Source organism: Lucilia sericata, unplaced genomic scaffold (assembly GCF_015586225.1).
Source record: "Lucilia sericata isolate MDLA Ls3-8-SP2 unplaced genomic scaffold, ASM1558622v1 Contig000211F_arrow, whole genome shotgun sequence".
Classification (NCBI taxonomy): Eukaryota; Metazoa; Arthropoda; class Insecta; order Diptera; family Calliphoridae; genus Lucilia; species Lucilia sericata.
In genome coordinates, this window is record NW_023994239.1 from 156,776 (window position 1) to 174,541 (window position 17,766).

General features: G+C 30.4%; 1 protein-coding gene across 1 annotated transcript in view; it reads left to right on the forward strand.

Moving 5' to 3' along the window:
- Nucleotides 1-5,311: 5,311 nt before the first annotated feature.
- LOC119602155 (plexin-B) overlaps nt 5,312-17,766 on the forward strand; it is a 327,104-nt gene continuing 314,649 nt past the window's right edge. Inside the window, exon 1 of the mRNA XM_037953517.1 lies at nt 5,312-6,095. The gene's annotated coding sequence lies outside the window, so the exon portion shown is untranslated. The remainder of the gene's footprint in view (nt 6,096-17,766) is intronic.

Sequence of the window (17,766 nt, forward strand, 5' to 3'; positions counted from 1 at the left end):
TACGTCAAAATTATCTCTTCTTCAAGCATTCAATAAGGCATGGCAACACTGTGATATCCGGGACTCTTGGAGGAAAATCCGGATTGCCCCTATTCCGAAAAGGGATAAGGATTTGGATATATACACGAATTTCCGCCCGATTGCACTAATATCAGTTTTAATGAAAACCATCAACCTCATGCTCAAAGAGAGAATCAACACTTTTTTGTCTGAAAATAACATACTTCCAACAAGGTCTTATGCATACCGCAAACACTCCGCTTCGTCATGCATCAACGATCTCTTACATTTGATCACTGCTGCCAAGGAGAACAACCTTAAAGTCACTCTTGTTACTCTCGACATTGCGAGAGCATACGATTGCGTGAAAATCGACACGCTACATACAATCCTCTGTCAACTAAACATGCCCCTCCATTGGTCTTGCTGGATATATGAATTCCTACGCCACCGCATACTGACTCTTGGTAATAGCAATATCGATATGTATAACGGTCTTCCTCAGGGTAGCTGTCTAAGCCCGCTCCTATTTAACATCTACACTAAAAAATTACACAAAATAGCTGATGAGAACACGCACATTTTCCAATTTGCAGACGACTTTGTAATCGTATCCACACACCGAGATTTTGACCTCTCTGTTCGACAACTCCAAACCAAATTAAACCTTTTTTATGGTATCTCCAAATCTCTAAATCTCAACATAAACTATCAAAAAACAGCTGCTCTATATATGGCAAAAGGAGCAAGGAGGAATGTGTCAGTGAACATCAATGACAATCCAATCGTAAACGTGAATTGTTTTAAATTTTTAGGAAGATACATCAAAAACAGCCTTTCACTCAAGGAACATTACGACTCTGTTGTTGGAAAATCTAAATTAGCATGCAATGCCATAAAAGTGGTTACATCTTTCAAAGGTGGGCTTATGCCAAATATTGCGATAAACCTTTCTAAATCCTTGGTTTTCTCGAAAACAGAATATGCTAGATCTTCCACGGCTCACGCGCCCAAATATATAAACAAAAAAATAATGACATTTCAAAACAACTTACTTCGAAGAAGCCTAAAACTTAATTCCTCCACGCCTACTCACATAATTTATGCCCTATCACTCACTCTCCCACCTCATCAAAGAGCTCTCTATCTTGCATCCAAGGAATTGCTGAAAATGAAAATGTTTAATCCTGAGTCGTATCGCCAAATTGTTCAAACTCCGACGAGGAAATCGGGCCTGGGTTACACCTTTCTCACCTTCCGCAACATTTTTGAAAACACCTGCACGGATTTTACTACCACGACATCTAAAAAAGTCTCCATATTCCTGGACAGCTTTTCATCATCAAAAAACAACACCTCCACTGTGGAAATGAACATGATCTTTCGGGAAAAAATACACCACCTTAAGTGCGAAGGATATGCTATTTTTGCCACAGACGCGTCTGTCATGGCGGATAGTACTGGTTGTGCAGTATGCAACATTTCATGCAATCATAACTTCATGTTTAAAATTCCAAACAAAGTCTCCTCCTTGACTGGTGAACTATATGCTATCGACAAGGCGATAGACATCATCATAGAAGATGGCTACTCACACTCGGCAATCTTCACTGACAGCAAAAACGCGTGCCTACTTCTTCGGCAAAACACCTCCTTCAACTTCCTTGTCTCAAGGATCTTAAAGAAGATTGAAACCGCCAATCTAACTTCTATTTTCTTTATCTGGACCCCAGCACATGTTGGTATACCTCCCAACGAACTGGCCGATTATTTTGCTAAGCATGCTGCCTCTGTTGGCTCCATCATAAACCCTCAGCTCTCCTTAAAGGATGCGTATGCTGAAATCTATAAAATCCTATGGGATCAATGGGACACGGAATACAAAGCGCATCAGTCGGGACGGTATTTTCATGAACTTTTTCCTGAATTGCCGAAATGTCACTGGTTTATAAACAGCAAATTTTCGCCCTCTCAAATTAAAACCATCAACAGACTGCTAACAGGTCATACTTTCAACAAACCATACCTCAAAATGATTGGATCAATATCAACAGATCTATGTGAAATTTGCAATACAATTGACGATGATAACCATGCAATTTTTCATTGCACAAAATTTGACTCCCAAAGGCAACACTTCCCTTTTTTCGGGAATTACAACAGTCTTATGGACCTGCTAAAGTCAAAACAACTCTTGGTCTACAAGGACCTTTTGAATTTCATCAATTTATGCAAAATCGAGCTACAAAGTCTCCCACGATCTAGCTCTACCACCTACCAATACAGCTATGTATAAACTAAGGCAGCTATATATAAGCAAATCTAAAAACACTACTACACTCAAATACTAGTATGTATTATGTCTTTTTTGACACAAACAGTACTGGCATATAAGCGTTACCACATGCTTAGCCAAAATAAACAAAAACCCAAAAAAAAAAAACATGAATATTTTTGTATGTTACAAACATCAGCACAAACCCAATATACCCTCCCCACTAAAGTGGTGTAGGGTATAATGAGAAAATTGTTTTGATATTAACAAAAGCATCGATTCATAAATATCAAAGTTTATTTATAAGGAGCATCTATAGCGACGAAATTCGACATGAACATATTTTATAGGAACCTTAATATCTTTGTTAAAACTTTGTAAGGATCGGTCAAAATTGACCCTACCCCCCATATAAGGTCCCTATTAAAAAAATGATTTAAACGCTCATTGCTGGCTTAAAAATACGAGTATAGCGATGAAATTTGACATAAGTGAGTTACTTTCAAGCGATGAAATTTGACATCAGCAAATAAAGGTCCCTTCAAAAACTACTTTAACACTCATTACTGGATTCAAAATACAAGTATAGCGATGAAATTTGACATAAGTAAGTGTTTTACTATCAAAATCTCTCTACCATATTTTATGTGGATCGGTCCATAATTGACCCTACCCCCATATAAGATCCCCAGCAGAAAATGACTTTAACGCTCTTTACTGGCTTAAAAATACGAGTATAGCAATGAAATTTTACATAAGTAAGTTACTTTCAAGCCAAAACCTCTCTACCAAATTTTATGTGGATCGGTCAATAATTGACATTAGCCCCCATAGGTCCCTTCAGAAAATTCCTTTTTTTCATGATAAGGAGCGCACAACAGGCCCGATAGTGTCCTAGGTGTATTTCTTCGGATTTGATGTAGTATACATCCTCCTATCAACCTACCTACCATATACATATGTGCGAAATTTCGTGGTGATACCGATAATTTGTCCGAAGTTATTAACAATAAATCTATTTCAGAGAATATATACCTTTGTATGGGGTCTATGGGAAATTTAGAATCGATTATTTTGAGTTTGAACATATTTGATCCCTGGGCAAAGAAAATAACGTGTAACAAAATTCATTCAATTACCTTTAGTAGAATGAATAAGTGTCATCTCTAATTTTTATCGGGTAATTATCATAATCAGTTGTTTGTTTACATTGGTTGGAGATAAATAAAAAAATTTATTTACAGAAAATGCAAATAAACAGAAAATATATAACTTAATTTGTTAAAGTAATGTAACGAACGTATTTTTGTATCATACACACACACAAATATTTCAAAAAATGTCAAAATAATGAATAAAAAAAAGTGGCGATGAAATGTCAAAACAAATTACGAATGTGTCATGGGAACGTATTAAGGGTCCTTCAGACGATCACACTTCACGTACGACAAGTCTAATGAAAAAGTAAAATGAATTTCCATCTGTATGACAAAAAATTTAATAAAAGTCGTATGATTTATTATTTTTGTCTTTACACTATTGGTATAAAACAATAACAAATTAAGATGAAGACAGCTGTTTCACTTTTTTGTATGTGTTTACATAAAAATACATCCTTGGTCTAATGCGACTTGCTTGTTTTTTAAATCATTTCAAAAAAATGAAGAGAGCTATACGACTGTCAAATTTTCCATCCGTATTTTCTATCAATGTGTGATGATTTCGTTACATATTGCGTTTAGACGATCCCATCCGTTCTCTTCTACACAAAATTTTGACAGATCATATTACTTGTGTGCCATTCAGAGGCCGAAGCCCGTGTCTATATTAGACAAATATTTATCACAGCACATGACAAAACGTCGGCAGAAAAATTGTAGTTTTTAGTTAATGTTAATGCATAGTATCAACAAAATGCTGATTTTATCACGACAACTCACAGATAATTTTACTGAAATAATGTTATAATAATAGAAACAGTAATTTCACTAAAACTTATGTTCAATTAATTGCACAAAAACAAAATTGTATACAAATTTTACAATACAATGACGTTTGTTATCAAGACAACGTTGTCTAAACAATTGTTTAGACAACACTGTCATAACGATTCTATAACGCTAATAAATGCTGTCTATACATGCTAATTTTTTATCATAACAATTTGACGTTAAGCATAATAAATATTTGTCCAATATTGGCAGGGGGAATTAAGTAATTCAACTGCACGTGTGAATTTGGTAATATTGAGTATGTAATTGGAGGTTGAATGATGAATGAGATCGTGAATGACGTATAATTGCATCATGTGAACGTAGTATTACGCATAACTTGTGCAATTCGCAGCTAAAATTTTGTAGAGCGAATTATGTAATTCAGTTCGTAATTAGGGTCTTACCCCATGTCTATATTAGACAAATATTTATTATGCTAAACGTCAAATTGTTATCATAATAAAAAATTAGCAGGTACAGACGGCATTTATTAGCGTTATAACGCCGTTATGACAGTGTTGTCTAAACAATTGTTTCGACAACGTTGTCTTGATAACAAACGTCATTTTATTGTAAAATTTGTTTAGAATTTTGTTTTTGTGCAATTAAAATTGATTTTTAACATTAGTTTTAGTGAAATTAGTGTTTATTTACAAAATTTGCATTTAATTTTAATTGTTTTTATAAAATATAGCATTATTTCAATAAAATTATCTGTGAGTTGTCGTGATAAAATCAGCATTTTGTTACCCCAATGCATCAACATAAACAAAAAACTGACAATTTTTCTGCCGACGTTTTGTCAAGTGCTGTGATAAATATTTGTCTAATATAGACACGGGGTTAAAGACGAATGATAGCTTATTGACGAATAATTGAACGGATAGAATACCACACATTACATCTTACACCACCTATTAACAATCAGCGATAACAATGAATAGTCGAACATGCTAAATAAATAATCGTGTAAATGCAGAGGTACAATTGTTTGGCGTTATTTGCTTTATTTTGAAAACTAACTGGCAACGCTGTTTACAAAGCAAATAAAGATAATGTTTTGTGGCTGGTTTTTATAAAAAATAAGTTTTAGTGGAGTTTAATTTTTCATATTTGTTTCTATAGAAGTATGTTAAACAACAATTTTTAATAATTTTTGGAAAATATATAACATATTTGAAAAAAAAAAAAACGTAATCACGTAATTTAATCTAAATAAATTCTCTTTTAATGTGTATGTCAACAAAAATATAGTGGCTGTTTTTTTATTCGTAGAGTCATACATAATGTGTATATCATATTTATTGAAATGCTTGAATTTGGAAAGTGTTGTTGTGAATTAGTGTGTTTAAAGGATATTAAGAAACACCGTTTGGTTGAAAAATTAAGAGTCGAAATAAAATAAGAGCTTTTAAATTAAATGTCTGACGAAAACAAATTGAAATTTAATATATAAAGAAGATATCACAATACTAATGTTATAAGTAACAAATTTAAGTATAAAAAATAAATAGCGCATTTTATGTGTATGCCTTGTGCAAGCAATGACATGTTTTGAGATAGGAATTTCATAATAAAGAAAAAAAACAAACAAAAAATTCAGGTTCGTGTTATATATATTCGGAAATGCCCTTAACTAAATTAAAGATAATTATAAATATGTCAGAAAAAACTAAACAAGCTAATATTAATATACAACTTTCATAATAGTGCAAATAAAAAAAATATTTAAGAAATTTTTACATAAAAAAAGTTATATACTTTAATTTGAGTTATGATCTGTAGAAGCCGGCTGTTTAACATTTGAAACATACATACATACATAGGTATGTATATATGTATATAAGTATGTATATTCCTAATTGAATTATCTGCTTCAATATTTTTTAGAACTTTAAACCACTTAGAAGTTGTTATATTACAACTTTGGATTTGGGAATATGTGTAATAAAAAGACATTTTATGATAATTACAGAATTTAACCGAATCTTTTTAGTTTTGTAGCAATGCTGTTTAAGTGTAGAAAATGAAGTATGTTGAATTACTACAATATAGAAAACGTGAACATTAATGACAAAAATCAGAAGTGCATTTTTGACGATTAAACGCTGCATGGTAGTAAAATTTTCTATTTGTCAAGCACTGCAGTACACAGTTTGATATGATATGATATTATTAATAAGCTAATCTCACAAACCGCAATTGAACTTCTAATAGGAGCTCAATAGAACTTGTAATAATGTCCGCCAGATTTGTCGATATTTTTTGGCTTACAAATATTGGAATAAATATACATTTGGTAGGTATAACTAACGTGACCAGATGGTTTTTGAATAAAAGCAATGCGGGATTTTAAAAATTTCCATTCACTAAATCCTAATCATAAATACATATGTACTAGGGATGCCAATCCCGAAATCCCGATCCCGAAAATCCCGGGATTTTTCGGGATTGGTAAATCCCGAATCCCGGGATTTGGAAAATAAATCCCGGGATTTTTTCGGGATTAGGATTTGTTTCAAAAAACTGTTTTTATTTTCTTTTTTTGAGCCATAATTTTCATTAATTTGAAAATTACGATCTTATTTTATTTTTGACTCATGCAAAACAAAATTCTGCAGAGCTAATTTTATACATATTTGAACCTTTTATTTTTTAAAGTGGTATGAGTCCATACACATAGCACATATAAATTTATTTATTCACTTCGTTTTTATACCTTGCACCACTTTAGTGGGGAGGGTATATTGGGTTTGTGCTGATGTTTGTTACACACAATAATATTGGTCCTATACCTTAAAGTATACCAATCGGCTCAGAATCATTTTCTGAGTCAATTTAGCTATGTCCGTCCGTCCGTCCGTGTAAACCTTGTAATCAAACTACAGCAATTTTGAAGATAATTCAATGAAATTTTGCATGATCTCCTATTGAAAATGGATAACATCGGTCCAATATTTGACCTAGCCCCCATACAACTGAACCCCCCAAATAGGGTTTTTAAGTTCATAATTATGTTCAATATACTCGTAACTCGACAAAAAGCTGCAAAACCGAGTTCTATACTAGCCTTCATGACCCTGATGTATTTTTTGATGATGCGGCCTCATTTGACCCTAGCCCCTATGCAAAGCCCCCTTCGAAATATGACTTAAATGTACACAATTTTATTCAACAAAAAATAGCTAAATTATATCTGAGGCAAGGTACAATTCAACTTAGATGCTTTATTATGAACAATAAATCACATTTTATTTTTATAACTGGTGTAGGGTATTATATGGTAGGCTTCGCCCAACTATAACTTTTTACTTGTTAGCACATTGCAATGTTGGTCGTAGACCGACCCAAAAAGTATACACATTCTGTGTCTGTAAGCTGAAAACACGAGTTAGAAGACTCATTCTATTTGGGCTGCAAATTTGGACCAAAATTGACACAAAAAAACCTAATTGGACCTCCTCTGAAAATCACATTGATGCTGATATTAATATCAATACATTACAATATTTTGATGGTGGGTATTTAATTTCGGCACAGTCGAAAACAAACTTTATTTTTCAATACTAGAGGATTTTACATTTCTAACTTTCTACAAATCTGAATGATACCGGTAAAGGTAAATTACCTTGTTCTGAATGCACTTAAAATTTTAAATTAATGTTACGAATATAATAATATGTTCCAAAACTAATATGTATTTTGAGTAAAATTCCAAATATTTTTCAAAGAATAGGTTCTAAATTGATGTTCGAATAATTGAATTGGTATCTGTTATAATTATTAGTTCACATGGAACAGTATGAGGTTTTAAAAAGTGCTTATGTCTAATTTCGGAACTTGATATTTATTTTTATTTAGGAAGTAAGTATGTATTTAAAAAGTTTCAGAAATTATGCAATTCTGAAAGTTTTTATTTAAAAATTGGAATTAATTGGATTGTTTTAATTTAAATATATCTTCTGTCTGTTAAATTTCCACAAAATTAAACAATTTTCTTTACAAATATGATGATTTAAAGATTTTCATATATAAAATAATTAAATTCATGTAATCCCGAAATCCCGTAAAATCCCGAAATACCGAAAAATCCCGGGATCCCGAAAAATCCCGGGATCCCGGGATTGCAATTTTCAAAATCCCGAATCCCGGGATTTGTAAAAGCCAGTCCCGTTTGGCATCCCTAATATGTACATATGTATGGATATCGGGTGATTTTTCAAAGATCATCTTTTATGAAAGAAACTATTTTATATTTAGAGTTATTTGTATGAAAAATGGTTTTCGTGTCACAAAAATATTGAAAATTCCGTTGAATATTCTTAATTTAAATTGTTGAATAAATGTCGGAAAAAGTTAGAATGATATGGGTACTCAGCTCTATAAGTTTATAATTCTGAAATAAAAAGTCAATTAATTTTTTCTTATTTTTTTTTTACTTTTTAAAAAACGTTATAGGTATAAATACATATTCCTAAAAATTGGTTAAAACAAAAGGAACTAGTAAAAATTAACCCACTTTTTACAAGTTCCTTTTGTTTTAACCAATTTTTAGGAAGTCCTAAATTTTGTATTATTTTTGTTTTCAGTGTTCATTGTTATGTTCCCAAAAAGGTGCAAGCACCTCAAAATCAATACACATTTTCAATATTTTGCAAGCACTACTGAAGGATAATAATTAATTGAAACGGTTTTATTTCAAAATTTTGACGTATAGAAAAAGCCCTTTTTAAAAATATATGTTGTAGTCTCTGAGCCAACAAAAGATTTTAATATTTCAACTAGTGTTATTGAAATGTATTAACATAGTAAACCGCAAAAAGTTTTAAATAATAATAATATAGGAAAATGGTTGTTTCGAACAAAATGTCCGTTCGAAATTTTGAATACTATGTGATGAAAAAGAACAGAAATACATAATTTGAACGTTATTCCGGTATAATTTCATTGGTAGTATTGAAATAACATTCGCGTACTGATAAATGTCTATAAAATTTGTATGAACAAATTAGATATGGCAAAAAATTTTTAGCCCTGAGACCAAGGCATACTATACTTAAGGATTGAATTTCGATTAATAAAGGTAAGACAAACATGGCATGAAAACCTTATGCGAAAGAAAAATTCTAAAGCCAGATTCGAATTTTAGGTAGCAATCTTTTCGACTTTTTGAAATTTTTGTTGGCCTGTGTTATTAAAAAATCTATACAAATAAAACTTTTTCTACAGCATATTTTTTATGTTTCTCGAGAAATCTGACTAAATCAGAATATGTAGTGAGAAATCATAATGTATCCGCAAAATTCAATAACATCGCTCTGAAATATCAGTTAAAAATTAAAGCAAATCAAACGCAAACGGAAATATGTACTTAGTTTTCCTGATTGTTAAATATAAGTTCGTGATGACGTACATTGGTTTAAAATTAGATTTTTCTGGCCAAAATGTAATTTTTTCATACTGTTTTTTTTTTGAAACTTTTTATGACATCGATATAAAAAACACTTCAAATTATTAAAAAAAGGAATTTTGTTTTTAAAACCCATTACTTCCTGCTACTCAACAGTTGCTCAAACATTGAACTTTTTAGTATTGTTGAAAAATCTAGTGCATTTATTGTAACTTAAGTATTTAGTTAAATGATTCTGTAGCTTACATATAAAAAGTTTTGAACACAGTTTTTATGAATTGCAAAGCTGATGGCATGTATTTATTAAATGTAACATAACAAATTTCAAATAATAAACAGATATAGATAAAAAAAAAACGATCTTTTCTGATGCATAATGGAAAATTTTTTTTCGATAAATTTAAACTTTTAAAAAAATTTACAAATTTGTCCAGCGAAAAAACAAAATTCGAAAATAAATCGTAGTCTGTTAAATCAGAATGTTTATTTTTTCTGCAATAACTTGCAATAATTGAAAATATGTATAAATATATTTCTAGACAACCTTCGCTTCAAAAATATTGATTTCGTTAAATTTTGGCTTAAAAAAACATTAAGGAGAAGAATGAGACATTTATTTTGTACTTAGACCTATTTATATCCAAAGATTGGAACTAGTTCTGTATTAAATAATATAAAAAAAATATTCTTCAAATTGTAATTGTTGGGTTATGGGTTAACAAATACACCACTGAATTAAATTATATTAAAAGTATTTGGTAACCATTGTATTTAATTACTTTTAAACATGTATTGATGTATATAGTTTTTGGTCTTGAAATAAAACAGCGAAAGTATGGAACAAGATTGGTTTTATTTAAGTACTAACAGTAATAAAGGTCAAAATTTTAAAAAGTGTAATTTTTTAAAGATTTTGTTCTTAATAAAGGCAGTCAATGTCAATATTTACATTAATTTTTTAAATATTTTAAAGTTACAAAAATTAAGATTGTAAATATTATACGAATTTTTGATATATTCGTATATAACTATAAAAAGACGTAACTTTCTCATAAAAATTTTGCTATATATAATTTATTTTTATATTATGAACGCATATAACTTATGAACAAGTAATGATTATTTAGCAATTATTTTTTTGTAGATTCATAAATGGTTAATTTATTTAAAATTTGAATTAATATTTCATAAAAATCAGAAAAGGTTTAGACCCGCAACTACTACTGTGAAAAAAATAAATTAAGATTTTGAAACGCAAATGTTTCGAAAACCACAAGAGTTAAATATACTATAACGGTACTTTTTGAGTTTTCTATAAAATTAAACCTAGAAACATAAAAATAGCTTGTAGAGCCCGGAATAAATTAAAAAGTGCCTTTTTATAGGTCCTCATTTAATCCGGGCTCTACATGCTTAATTTCATGTTTCTAGGTTCAATATTATACAAAAACTCAAAATGTACCTTTTGAAGAATCAAAAAGTCCCCTTTTATAGGTTCACACTTAATACGGGCACTATATGCTTAATTTCATTTTTCTAGGTTCAATATTATAGAAAATTCAAAAAGTTCCTTTTGAAGAACGAAAAAGTTCCAAAAAGTCCCCTTTTATAGATTCTCATTTACTCCTGGCTCTACTTGCTTAATTTCATATTTCTAGCTTAAATTTTATAGAAAACTCAAAAAGTACCAATCGAAGGACGAAAAAGTATCAAAAAGTCTCCTTTTATATGTTCTCACTTAATCCGAGCTCTACATGCTTAATTTCATGTTTCTACATAGGTTTAATTTAAAAAAAAAAAACTCGAAAGAGTAGAACGAAAAAATACGGAAAGGTCACTTTATTATTAATTTCATGTTTCGATTTTAATATCATAGAAAACTTAAAAAGTACCAGTTGGAGAATGAAAAAAGTACCAAAAAATAGCACTTGGTACCAGTATTCCAAATAACACCCCATTAGCATATTTAGTGTTTCTAAATCTAATAATTTAATTAAATTGGATCATTGTGTTTGAATAAAATCAAAATTTTGTTCCAAAAAGTTGCAACATCGTATTGGGACTCCCGTTTGGGAGCCCGTTATTATGTATTCATATGTATAAGATAATAAACCAAAAACAGTGTTTTATGAAAAAAGTACCAAAAATATATAAAATTTTCACACCTTAAACGTCGGAATATCCAAAAAGCACTAAAGTCACATTTTTATTTTTCGTCAAGATATAAAGCAGTCAAAAATATTGTTTGAATGTTCACTGGTTTAAAAGATACATGGGTTGCAAAAAAAGTACCAAAATACAGTTTTTCCCGTTTATTCCCTAAAGGGGCCGTATTTGAAAAAAGTACCAGACACCTGTCCGCTTATTTTTTAAATGAACGACGATAAGTTTTCTAGTTTAGGAGATATGAGGTTACCCAATTTACCCTTTTTACCCTCTAAACATTCGAATTTCCAAAAATCCCGTCTTAGTGGATCTATTTGGTGGGAGACCAACCTCCTGTCCAAATTTTAGCTCTTTAGCTTCAACCGTTTAGGCTGTGCGATTATGAATCAGTCAGACAGTCAGTCAGTAACGTTAGAATTTTATATATATATATAGATTTTGGTATTATTATTAATATCAAATGAAGCTGTGAACCTCTACTTCAAAATAATCTTATATATTTCACTTCATCGGGTTTAAAAAAGTAATGGAAGCTTAGAGAAAATTTGTCACAAAAAAGTAGTTAAAAATTTTTGTTTCGAAAATGACACCTTTTTTAAATTTAATTTCTTTTTCGATTTTTTGTCTAAGTGAGTCAAATAAATTATATAGATAGAATGTACAGATTCTCAGCTTTCATGTAATACCAATATTAGCATCATACAAAACACATAAATATTTAAAATATTCGTTTGAAATTGTAAGTCCTTTAAACTTTGAAGTCCTATTATAAGGACATAAGAGCTGATTAAGAAATTTTGAGTAAGCAGAATTGCTACAAATAGAATATAGTTTCACATCAGGCGCGGATCCAGCTCAAGCGTTTGGGGGGGGGGGGTTAACTTTTTTTTTTTGCTCGGTATATATTTTGTTATTGACGATTTTAGTTGATTTTGATGACTACGCAATTTTTCATATGAAAGTCGAAACATTTTGACGATTTTGTATTAGTTTTTAGTTAAAATAAAAAAAAAAATCAAAAATTCTCGATTTTTTAGATTTTTATGAAAATTTGTACACACACTCATTGTGTAAATACTAAATTTAAGGTATTACAAAATTTCCAAATTCATTACAGTTTAGATTTTATCGACGATCAAAGTTTATATTTTTAAGAATTTTTTCAAGAAGCATAAAATTTAAAATTATATTATACTAGCTTATACCCAGTGGGCTTCGCTACCCTCATCGTAATGGAATAAAATAAATATTATTATTGTAAATGTATATATATATACACATATCTGCAATATCAAAAAGTCCCCTTTTATATACATAAGTTTGATTTTATGATTCTAGTCTCAATATTACAGACAATTAAAAAAAACAAAAACAGTTGAAAAACGAAAAAATACCAAAAAGTCCCCTTTTGTAGGGTATAACTTAATCATGTTTCTAGGTTCAATATTATAAAAAATTCAAAAAGTACCAGTTGAAGAACGAAAAAGTCCCCTTTTATAGATTATAATTTACTCCGGGCTCTACTTGCTTATTTCATGTTTCTAGCTTAAATTTTATAGAAAACTCAAAAAGTACCAATCGAAGGACGAAAATGTTCCAAAAAGTCTTCTTATATGTTCTCACTTAATCCGAGCTCTACATGCCTAATTTCATGTTTCTAGGTTTAATTTTAAAGAAAGCTCAAAAAAGTACCTTTGTAGAACGAAAAAATACCGAAAGTCCCTTTATTACTAATTTCATGTTTCTATTTCAATATCATAGAAAACTCAAAAAGTACCAGTTGGAGAATGAACAAGTTAGAGTGCTATATTCGGCTCTGCCGAATCTTAAATACCCTCCACCTTAAACTGGTTTCATAAATTATCAAATTTTATGGATTGATTCAAATTTACCTTAATATTTTAGACTTACTTTTACGCCTTACAATATGGAATTAAAAACAAGTTAGAGTGCTATATTCGGCTGAGCCGAATCTTAAATACCCTCCACCAGCTACGTATACATATATTAATACTTTTCTAATTGATTAAATATTTGTAGAAATAAGTTTTCTCATGTCTTGAATAGAAAAAATACAAAGATTTAAACAGCTTAAATCTATTACAATTCCATGATTTATTAAACATTACAAATACCATTTTCTTTATATTTTTATAGCGCTTAGCGATATTTAGTATTTTGCATGTATGCATGTGTGTATATATGTGTGCATATAATTTTGTTCTTTTGGGGCAGGACATAGTATGGGAGATATGACCAATTATAGACCGATCGTAAAAAATTCTTTAAGCAAAATTTCTGTTCATAAAAGCTATATTTCAGTCAAATTTTGTATCTATATCGTAATTTAGTAATAAGTAATGTGTGTTTAAGTGATTTTCTGAAGGGAACCTTGTATGGGACCGACCGCACCCGATCGTGAAAAAATCTTGAAATAGAATTTTTGTATACAAAATTAATATTTGGACCAAATTTGTTATCAATGGCTTTATTTGGTAATGAGTAATGTGCGTTTAAGAGATTTTCATAAAAGGACCTTGTATGAGAACTATGATCAATTATGTATATAAAGACAAAATTTCAAAATTCTGTATCTATATCATTATTTGGTAATGAATATTGTGCATTTAAGTGATTTTCTGGAGGGGACCTAGTATGAGAGCTATGACCAGTTATGGACCGATCGTAAAACAATTTTATAGTTTAATTTATGTATATAAGAGCAATATTTTTGCTAAATGTATGGATATCAATATTTTGTAATGAGTTATGTGCGTTTAAGTGATTTTCGGGAGGGAACCTTGTATTGGAGCTATGACCAAAGTTGGACCGATCATGAAAAAATGTTCAAATAACATTTCTGTGCACAAAAATAGTATTTATGCCAAATGTTTTATGGGTATCACTATATGATAATGAGTTATGTGCCTTTAAGTGTTTTTCTGAAAGGGACCTTGGGAGCTATGATCAATTATGGACCGATAGGAAAACAAATTCACAGTAATATTTGTCTGTATATGACCAATGCTTGTGCTAAACTTTATTTAAATATCTTAATTTAGTAATTAGTTATGTGCGTTTAGGTGATTTTCGGTAGGTGCCTTGTATGGGAGCTATGACCAATTATGGACCGCTCGGAGAAAAATTTCACAGTAATATTTTCGTGCATATGAGCAATACTTGTACCAAATTTAATGTGGATATCTTAATTTTGTAATGAGTTATGGGCGTTTAAGTGATTTTTGGGAGGGGACCTTGTATGGGAGCTATGACCAATTATGGACCGCTCGGAGAAAAATTTCACAGTAATATTTCTGTGCATATGAGTAATACTAGTACCAGATCTTATATGGATATCTTAATTTAGTAGTGAGTTATGCGCGTTTAAGTGATTTTCGGGAGGGGACCTTGTATGGGAGCTATGACCAATTATGGACCGATCAGAAAAAACATTCACAGTAAAATTTCCTTGAGTATGAGCAATATTTTATATGGATATCTTAATTTAGTAATGAGTTATGCGCGTTTAAGTGATTTTCGGGATGGGACCTTGTATGGGAGCTATGTCCAATTATGGACCGATCCAGAAATTTTTTTCTCTGAATGAATTCTATTCACATAAGATTTTAATTTGTAAAATTTTGTAAAGATTTCGACATTGTGACGGAAGTTATTAACAAAAAACCCATTTTCCGGGAATATGTACTTTTGTATGGGAGGTATATGAAATTGTTGACCGATTCTGGCAATTTTCAGCAGGAGTCAAGCTCTTGTGTAGAAACGAATGTATGGTGATTTTCATGGAATTATCTTGCATAGTTTTCGAGAAAATTACATCAGAATGTGTAAAAAATGCTTATTTTTTTCGAGGTTGTTTCAAATTTTGATTCATAACTTTTCCCGGTGTGAACCGATTTTGCTTATTTTCAATACCAAACTGCCTAGGACAATAATAAATATTTTGGGTGAATTTCGTTAATTTTTGTTGCTTCGTGTTAATGTGAGAATATTTTATACAGACAGACGGACGGACAGACGGACATAGCTAAATCGACTCAGAATTTCATAAGGTCCAAGAATATATATACTTTGTTGGGTCTCAGATGAATATTTATTGGTGTTACACACGGAATGACAAAGTTATATATACCCTCTATCACCACTGATGGTGGTGGAGGGTATAAAAAGTACCAAAAAATATCACTTGGTAGCGGTATTCCAAATAACACCCCATTAGCATATTAAGTGTTTCTAAGTCTAAAAATTTTATATAAATTGGATCATTGTGTTTGAATAAAATCAATCCTCCCCATTAACAAAATAAAAATTCAGTTTCAAAAAGTTGCAACATCGTATTAGGAGCCCGTTATTTTTATTCATATGTATAAGTTAATTAACCAAAAACAATGTTTTATGAAAAAGGTACCAAAAATACCCAGCAAAAAATAATTGATGTCATACTTTACAACTACTTTTCACTTTTATAAACCAAATATTTCCTTACAAATGAAACCCCAGTTAAAAGTGAGGAAAGAGATGTGGAAAAAGATTTGGTGAAAGAGTAGTAAGCGTGTCATTAAGAGAATGTGTTTTATTTTTGACATGCAAATATCGGATTTTTACTGCTTCTAAAAATAAGATTAGATGTAGTTCAAAGTTGCCAAAAATAAACAACATCCCTCCAATGAAACGCTAATGTAAAATTCATAGGTTTTACACCCGAATTTGAAGCACTTCGGGTTACTAGTTGCGATGAAAATTCTACATCTTTTTCCACACTTTTTTTGCTGGGTAGGTAAAATTTTCACACCTTAATCGTCGCACAGTGGTATAGGAAAAAGAAAAGAGGGAAATAATTCGGTAACTTCTAAACGTTTAATGAAATTTGGTATGCACAAAGAGGAGGTGTTGTCGAGTTTAGGTTTTGAATTTGGACCTTATAGGCCAACCAGGGACCCGGCGGGGGGTCCTCAAATTAGGACACCTCGGCTATGTTAAATTTTTAAAACGATCCTATTTCTCCATTTGAGTTCCGATTAAAAAAAAAAAATTAAATAAATTATCTCTTATAGTTTAGGAGATATTCGCATTTGAAAATTAAAATTTTAAAATTTTTACCGTCCTTACTTTAGTTTTTTGATAATAGCGGGTCCAAATATTTCCCATTTTTTTTATTCGCTTAACAACAAGTTTATATATCAAGCAGTGAAAGAATTATGTAAAAATCATGACTGAGTCCAAAGTTATAGGCATTTTAATTTAAAAAATTAAAAAAAGGCGATTTTTTGTCATTTTTTTGGGGAAAAAGTATATTTTTCTTTTTAAGTTATCTAAAAAGTTTCTAAGAAGATGTATATAGAATTTATCCTTTTTGGAAAGCTGACTTTACATAAAATACGATAAATTAAACAAAACCTAAAAATTTTTGATACCGAGGGGACCAGGTCCATCCAAAAAAACCCTATTTTTTATGGAAAATTCAATTTTGAGCAAAAATTCTCAAATCGCATAGTCGATATCAAATTATAGTGACCTGTTTTATATGACCCAATATGTTCTTAATCATTTTGTAACGGGTTTCGATAACCCTGCCCCTGGTATGGATATAATAGGCAAAAAACCAAAAAATCCCATTTGTGGGATTTTTTAAAACTTTTTTGGGATTTCCGGGATTTCTAATAAGAAAATTATTTAATTTTGCATTTTGAGTAAAAAAATCTACCTAACTGTAAAATTTCATCAAAAAATATTTATAAATAAAATTTTTATTGCAATTTGAAAAATTTGTATCTTCGCAAAAACTGAATAATAAACATTTCTTAATTTTTTTTTTTAAAAAGTATTCCGCGAATTTTTTTTAATTTTCAAAAATTACATACAGAGAAAAATAGACAAAATTACCTTTCCATTGATATATAATA